This window comes from Zea mays, chromosome 3, assembly GCF_902167145.1.
Source record: "Zea mays cultivar B73 chromosome 3, Zm-B73-REFERENCE-NAM-5.0, whole genome shotgun sequence".
In the NCBI taxonomy this organism is placed as follows: domain Eukaryota; kingdom Viridiplantae; phylum Streptophyta; class Magnoliopsida; order Poales; family Poaceae; genus Zea; species Zea mays.
The window spans coordinates 157,152,673-157,161,029 of NC_050098.1; positions in this window are offsets into that span (position 1 = coordinate 157,152,673).

Sequence of the window (8,357 nt, forward strand, 5' to 3'; positions counted from 1 at the left end):
CCACGCTTGCACCACATGTTTTGTTTTTGCAAATTCTTTTATAAATTCTTTTCAAAGTCTTTTTGCAAATAGTCAAAGGTAAATGAATAAGATTTTGAGAAGCAATTTCAAGATTTGAAATTTTCTCCCCCTGTTTCAAATGCTTTTCCTTTGACTAAACAAAACTCCCCCTCAATAAAATCCTCCTCTTAGTGTTCAAGAGGGTTTTAGATATTAGTTTTGAAAGGGTTGTACCAATTTGAAATTCTATCAAAAATAAGATACCGATTGAAAAATCATCAATTGAAAAATCTTTTCTTAACTCAAAATTTTTGAAAATTGGTGGTGGTGCGGTCCTTTTGCTTTGGGCTAATACTTTCTCCCCCTTTGGCATGAATCGCCAAAAACGGATACTTGAGTGAAATATAAGCCCTTATAACTACTTTCTCCCCCTTTGGCGAACAAAAGATGAGTGAAGATTATACCAAAGTTGGAGAGCGGCGCGGAGTGACGGCGAAGGATGAGTAATTTCGATGGAGTGGAGTGGAAGCCTTTGTCTTCACCGAAGACTCCAATTCCCTTTCAATCTATGACTTGGTTTGAAATATGCTTGAAAACACATTAGTCATAGCATATAAAAGAGATATGATCAAAGGTATATTAATGAGCTATGTGTGCAAAACATCAAAAGAAATTCCGAGAATCAAGAATATTTAGCTCATGCGTAAGTTTGTTAAATGTTTGTTCATCTAGTGGCTTGGTAAAGATATCGGCTAATTGTTCTTTGGTGTTAATATATGCAATCTCGATATCCCCCTTTTGTTGGTGATCCCTTAGAAAATGATATCGAATGGCTATGTGTTTAGTGCGGCTATGCTCAACGGGATTATCTGCCATGCGGATTGCACTGTCATTATCACATAGAAGAGGAACTTTGGTTAATTTGTAACCATAGTCCCTAAGGGTTTGCCTCATCCAAAGCAATTGCGCGCAACAATGGCCTGGGACAATATATTCGGCTTCGGCGGTAGAAAGAGCTACAGAATTTTGCTTCTTTGAAGCCCAGGACACTAGAGACCTTCCTAAGAACTGGCAAGTCCCAGATGTGCTCTTTCTATTAATTTTACACCCCGCCCAATCGGCATCAGAATAACCAATTAAATCAAATGTGGATCCCTTAGGGTACCAAAGCCCAAACTTAGGAGTATAAACTAAATATCTCAAGATTCGTTTTACGGCCGTAAGGTGAGCTTCCTTAGGGTCGGCTTGGAATCTTGCACACATGCATACGGAAAGCATAATGTCTGGTCGAGATGCACATAAATAGAGTAAAGAACCTATCATCGACCGGTATACCTTTTGATCTACGGATTTACCTCCCGTGTCGAGGTCGAGATGCCCATTGGTTCCCATGGGTGTCTTATGGGCTTGGCATCCTTCATCCCAAACTTGTTTAGAATGTCTTGAATATACTTCGTTTGGCTAATGAAGGTGCCCTCTTGGAGTTGCTTCACTTGAAATCCTAAGAAGTACTTCAACTCCCCCATCATAGACATCTCAAATTTCTGTGTCATGATCCTACTAAATTCTTCACAAGTAGATTTGTTAGTAGACCCAAATATGATATCATCAACATAAATTTGGCATACAAACAAATCATTTGCAAGAGTTTTAGTAAATAAAGTAGGATCGGCCTTTCCGACTTTGAAGCCATTAGTGATAACAAAATCTCTTAGGCATTCATACCATGCTCTTGGGGCTTGCTTGAGCCCATAAAGCGCCTTAGAGAGTTTATATACGTAATTAGGATATTCACTATCTTCAAAGCCGGGAGGTTGCTCAACATAGACCTCCTCCTTGATTGGTGAGAGCACCTAGAGGGGGGGTGAATAGGTGATCCTGTAAAAACTTGAAACTTAAAGCCACAAACTTGATTAAGTGTTAGCACAATGAAATCAAGTGGCTAAGGAGAGCTCTTGAACCACAATTAACACATTGAGAACAAGCACAAGAGACACAAGGATTTATCCCGTGGTTCGGCCAAGTACAATACTTGCCTAGTCCACGTTGTGGCGTCCCAATGGACGAGAGTTGCACTCAATTCCTTTCAAGTGATCCAATGATCAACTTGAATACCACGGTGTTCTTCTTTCTTTACTCTTTCCCATTTGCGAGTGTAACACCCCGGGATCCACAAACACCCCAGAATGCTACTAAACTACACATCTAATATTCATATATAAAATTTCGACAGCATCTCCTTTGAAAATTGCATAAACGGGGGAAGCAACAAAGTATAAATAGATATCATGATAAGAAAACATATAAGACATTAATAATCTGCTAGCAATGGGAAGACAACCATAACAACATGAACTGAATTAATCAGTGCGCACGACTAGTTAAAAACAAACATCCTTTGACAAGAAGTTTCTAATTAAATCATGGCTGCGTCTGGGCAGCATTATTATGAGAATGAAGGTGGATGTGCTGCTACTTCCCACTCCCCTTGATGAGCAACAAGCACCTGCATTGAGTAATGCAAGAGTGAGATGAAACATCTCAGCAAGCTAATTGTTCTGACGAGATATTTAAACCACAAATTGAATTCATCAACATTTTAAAAGAGTCACAATTAAAAATCAGAAATGCTTGTAGATATAGAACTCAGTAGTCCCACTATAACCAATACCATCTCATTTCCTCGAACAACCACAATAGGTTCTATAACACTTCCCTGCGTCAACAATACCTGCAAATATCACTTCAATGTATGCATAGGAATGCAATGTGTAGGTACTCTATCTTCATACCTCTGGGGGTATAAAACCACATCATCTGCAAATATCACTTCAATGAATGCATATGAATGCAATGCATATGTCCTCTGCCTTCATACCTCTAAGGGTATGAAGCCGCATCGTACCCCTTCTCGGGCAACGTACGATGCTAAGTTGTACCGGTACGGTCGGACCATAGGTCACGACAAAACTTCATATGCAAATGAGTCATGCAATGTATATGGCATGCTACATTTATCAATAAACTTCACTTCCTTCAGATACAACACAAACCTCAAATAATACTTCATTTACCTTCAGATACAATACCAACCTCAAATAATACTTCATTTACCTTCAGGGGTGTGAATTAATCTCATGAGTCATACTCAAATCATAATCATCATCAATATATGACTGAGCATCAGTATAATGCAAGCAAGTAAAGCATCACCATAGAGTCCAATTATGAAAGAATCTGATACTTCTGAATATTAGAGTGTAGGCGATAGAAATAACAGGTCAGAACGGAAGCAACCACCGCTACATTCACTTGCCTTCATCGAAGAAGAAGAAATGTACTAGACATGATCTGGAGTGTAGCCACCTGCTAGTGGGCATAAAACTTAGTACAAATATTTCACAAACATTTGCCATCAATCAACAAAACACTCCTACACTTGAAACCAAGACCCAGTGGAAAGACTCCCACCCTGAACCACATGCCATACAGCAGCAACGCTGTTTGTTAATTTTGTATCTTTAAAATTAAAACAGCGGTGATATCAAACAAATACTCTAGGAGTATCTACACAAAATACTCTACAACTTCAGTATTCAATAGATAATTAAATTCTGCCATCTACAAGTTCTAAAACATCTGACAAGATAACTAACTGAATCTGTTTTAGACAGCAGTATGGTTAACTTTAAAATTCGATATCTCCAAAACTGCTGAACCAAAAATTATGAAATTCTGCTGGAAGTAAGAACTTTTATCCCTCTACAAAAGTCTCTATAGTTGGAAGAGCCAATTCGGCCATTTACTAGATGAAACCCACCAGTGAACAGACCCACTCATTTTTGTCAGGTAAACAGGAACAGCCACAGTAAAACAAACATAACTGGAGTTTCACAAATCATATGAATGCACTCTTTAACAATCTGGAAAGCTTATAAAATTATCTACAACTTCTTTTACCAACCCACAGTTTAATTCTGTTGATAAAATTACCTAAATCTTAAGAGAACAGATTCTGCACAGAATTATGAGACTGAAAAACTGCTATAGTAAAACTGCAATAACTTTCTGGTCGGATGTCCGATTGAGGTGTTCTTCGCGGCCACAGAAAGATCTACAAATTATCTACGACTCATACATAGACTTTTTTATTTTTTTGAGGCCACTAAGACCATGGAAAACTGGCATGAACAGAAACTGTCGAATCTGCCATTCTGCAGAAAACTAAATTCGAGATCAAAACCTAACCCCACATCAAATCCAACCTCTAATCCTTTAATTCCCATGATCCACAACCTCCAAAAGCCTATAATTACAGGGAGGAACAAGGATCTCATCCATACCTAGGGTTTCCCCAAGAAATCTTCAAGAGGAGATGGGGAAGAACATCTCCTTGATCCTCTCTTCCTCTTCAATTCAACGTGCCCCTCCTTTTCTCGATCCTTGCTGCGTAGGGGGAGATCTTGGGGGAGGAAGCAATGGAGGATGGCTGCCATAGGGGGAGGGGGCATCCAGCCAAGGGGGAGAAAAAGGGGGTGGCGACCAAGAGGTGGGGTGAAGGGAAAAAAAGGGGTGGCCACCTAGGGTTTTTGTGGGAGAAAGAAACGACGCCTCAGATGACTTCTATCTTTGCATCCAATGGCCCACAACCCTTTACCTCATCCACGCACCAGAGATTAACTTTTGGTCAACATTTTTTTTGGGATATTACACTCTACCCCCCTTAAAAAGAATTCGACCTCGAATTCGGCCACTCCAAGCAAAACACCCAAGGTACCCCATATAGCACCACAATTCAAAACATGGGTCCATTATTGGTCTTAATTAACACAAGAACTTCTACCTTGGACTAATTGTCTAAGGAAACTACACGACCTGACATCAAGCATGAAACAACATGTAATGAAGCTCAAAGCATGTCATAGTTGCAATCAACACTCCAATTTCACACCATCAAATTTGGATGCAGCTATACATCAACATCAATGTCTTAAGACAACACTCTTTTATGAAGGGGTAATATGCACCAAGCACAACCCTTACCAACTTCAACCATTAATTTTAATTAAATGGTGAAACATCTACACCCGACGAATGTATAAGAAGATCAAACACCTCACCTTAAAGCACTATGAAACAAGTAGTTCTATTGGAACAAAACTCCTAATCTTCTTAAACGTTATTCTTGCCATCATGAAAAGATAATCATGTAATCTAACATTCCTTGCACCCCACCAAAAGGGAGAAAATCTATAGAACTAATGGAGCAATAAAGCCAAAAGAAGCCAATAACATCTTGTGCGGCATAGTTCATCGAAGAAATGCCAAAAACTCTACATAGAGCACTGATAGCCCAACAACAACACAATACTTGCTTAACCCATGTCACTATACTTCATTCAACATCTCAACTAAGAAAAATATCCAACTAGTAAGGATAACCTACACATAATATAAGTCTTCATCTACTGTAGTTCAGAAACTTACATTTCATTCTATCATACGATGCACTCAAAGTACCAGACATACAAAGTCAATAATAATAACCCCTAATCCTTCACACATTTGACAAACATATTAAGCTGATGTAAACACCACATGATCTAGGAATAGGTGACTAGCCACACTCAACCAACTCTAGGCTAGGCAAGGACTTCCTTCAAACCAATAGATAGGTGGTCTAAAAAAAATGGCTCCACAAGCATGCATCGAAAAGGGAACCATCAGATCCTCAATGTATCAATACATAATCAATGGATCAAGAGAATCAAAGATTTATTCTACAATTAGTATGACTAACAGGCAACCACTTTAAACCACATCTAGGCTTTGTGGCAACTAAAACACACAATATGAGAGAGACATGTAAGCCATTCTGGCTATGAAAAGACTTCCCCCAAAAATCCATATAAAGTACCAATATTCATTTCTTTCAAAACTGGTTTCTCAACATAAACAATCATTCTTTGCAATGATAGTTGGAGCTATCCACCAACCGCTCAACAACTTAAATTCAAATTGATGATTACCTTGTACCCCAAAACACACAATTCACACTCCTCTTAGAAACATCCACAATCAAGCATATATAACAATATTATTGTAATAAAACTCAACCATGAAAAACATGGTGAAAACAACATAGGCATACTTGTATATCACAAGCATAATAACAACTTCATTCTCACCAATGACCAGCGATATCTACCGCATTAATAAAACAATATCAAAATTTCAGAAATAAATTATATCAAGCATTAAGCCATAAACAACTTACCACATCACCGTAAAGGAATAGGGAGGGGTGAAACTATTGTCATCTGCACTCCAAAGACATTAATATATATCAAAGATATTTGAACCCATACCCTTCCTATATGTGCAAGTGTGTCAAATTTATCTTCAAATTGCCAAGAATCTAAAGCCTATGCTTTGATACCAACTGTAACACCCCGGGATCCACAAACACCCCAGAATGCTACTAAACTACACATCTAATATTCATATATAAAATTTCGACAGCATCTCCTTTGAAAATTGCATAAACGGGGGAAGCAACAAAGTATAAATAGATATCATGATAAGAAAACATATAAGACATTAATAATCTGCTAGCAATGGGAAGACAACCATAACAACATGAACTGAATTAATCAGTGCGCACGACTAGTTAAAAACAAACATCCTTTGACAAGAAGTTTCTAATTAAATCATGGCTGCGTCTGGGCAGCATTATTATGAGAATGAAGGTGGATGTGCTGCTACTTCCCACTCCCCTTGATGAGCAACAAGCACCTGCATTGAGTAATGCAAGAGTGAGATGAAACATCTCAGCAAGCTAATTGTTCTGACGAGATATTTAAACCACAAATTGAATTCATCAACATTTTAAAAGAGTCACAATTAAAAATCAGAAATGCTTGTAGATATAGAACTCAGTAGTCCCACTATAACCAATACCATCTCATTTCCTCGAACAACCACAATAGGTTCTATAACACTTCCCTGCGTCAACAATACCTGCAAATATCACTTCAATGTATGCATAGGAATGCAATGTGTAGGTACTCTATCTTCATACCTCTGGGGGTATAAAACCACATCATCTGCAAATATCACTTCAATGAATGCATATGAATGCAATGCATATGTCCTCTGCCTTCATACCTCTAAGGGTATGAAGCCGCATCGTACCCCTTCTCGGGCAACGTACGATGCTAAGTTGTACCGGTACGGTCGGACCATAGGTCACGACAAAACTTCATATGCAAATGAGTCATGCAATGTATATGGCATGCTACATTTATCAATAAACTTCACTTCCTTCAGATACAACACAAACCTCAAATAATACTTCATTTACCTTCAGATACAATACCAACCTCAAATAATACTTCATTTACCTTCAGGGGTGTGAATTAATCTCATGAGTCATACTCAAATCATAATCATCATCAATATATGACTGAGCATCAGTATAATGCAAGCAAGTAAAGCATCACCATAGAGTCCAATTATGAAAGAATCTGATACTTCTGAATATTAGAGTGTAGGCGATAGAAATAACAGGTCAGAACGGAAGCAACCACCGCTACATTCACTTGCCTTCATCGAAGAAGAAGAAATGTACTAGACATGATCTGGAGTGTAGCCACCTGCTAGTGGGCATAAAACTTAGTACAAATATTTCACAAACATTTGCCATCAATCAACAAAACACTCCTACACTTGAAACCAAGACCCAGTGGAAAGACTCCCACCCTGAACCACATGCCATACAGCAGCAACGCTGTTTGTTAATTTTGTATCTTTAAAATTAAAACAGCGGTGATATCAAACAAATACTCTAGGAGTATCTACACAAAATACTCTACAACTTCAGTATTCAATAGATAATTAAATTCTGCCATCTACAAGTTCTAAAACATCTGACAAGATAACTAACTGAATCTGTTTTAGACAGCAGTATGGTTAACTTTAAAATTCGATATCTCCAAAACTGCTGAACCAAAAATTATGAAATTCTGCTGGAAGTAAGAACTTTTATCCCTCTACAAAAGTCTCTATAGTTGGAAGAGCCAATTCGGCCATTTACTAGATGAAACCCACCAGTGAACAGACCCACTCATTTTTGTCAGGTAAACAGGAACAGCCACAGTAAAACAAACATAACTGGAGTTTCACAAATCATATGAATGCACTCTTTAACAATCTGGAAAGCTTATAAAATTATCTACAACTTCTTTTACCAACCCACAGTTTAATTCTGTTGATAAAATTACCTAAATCTTAAGAGAACAGATTCTGCACAGAATTATGAGACTGAAAAACTGCTATAGTAAAACTGCAATAACTTT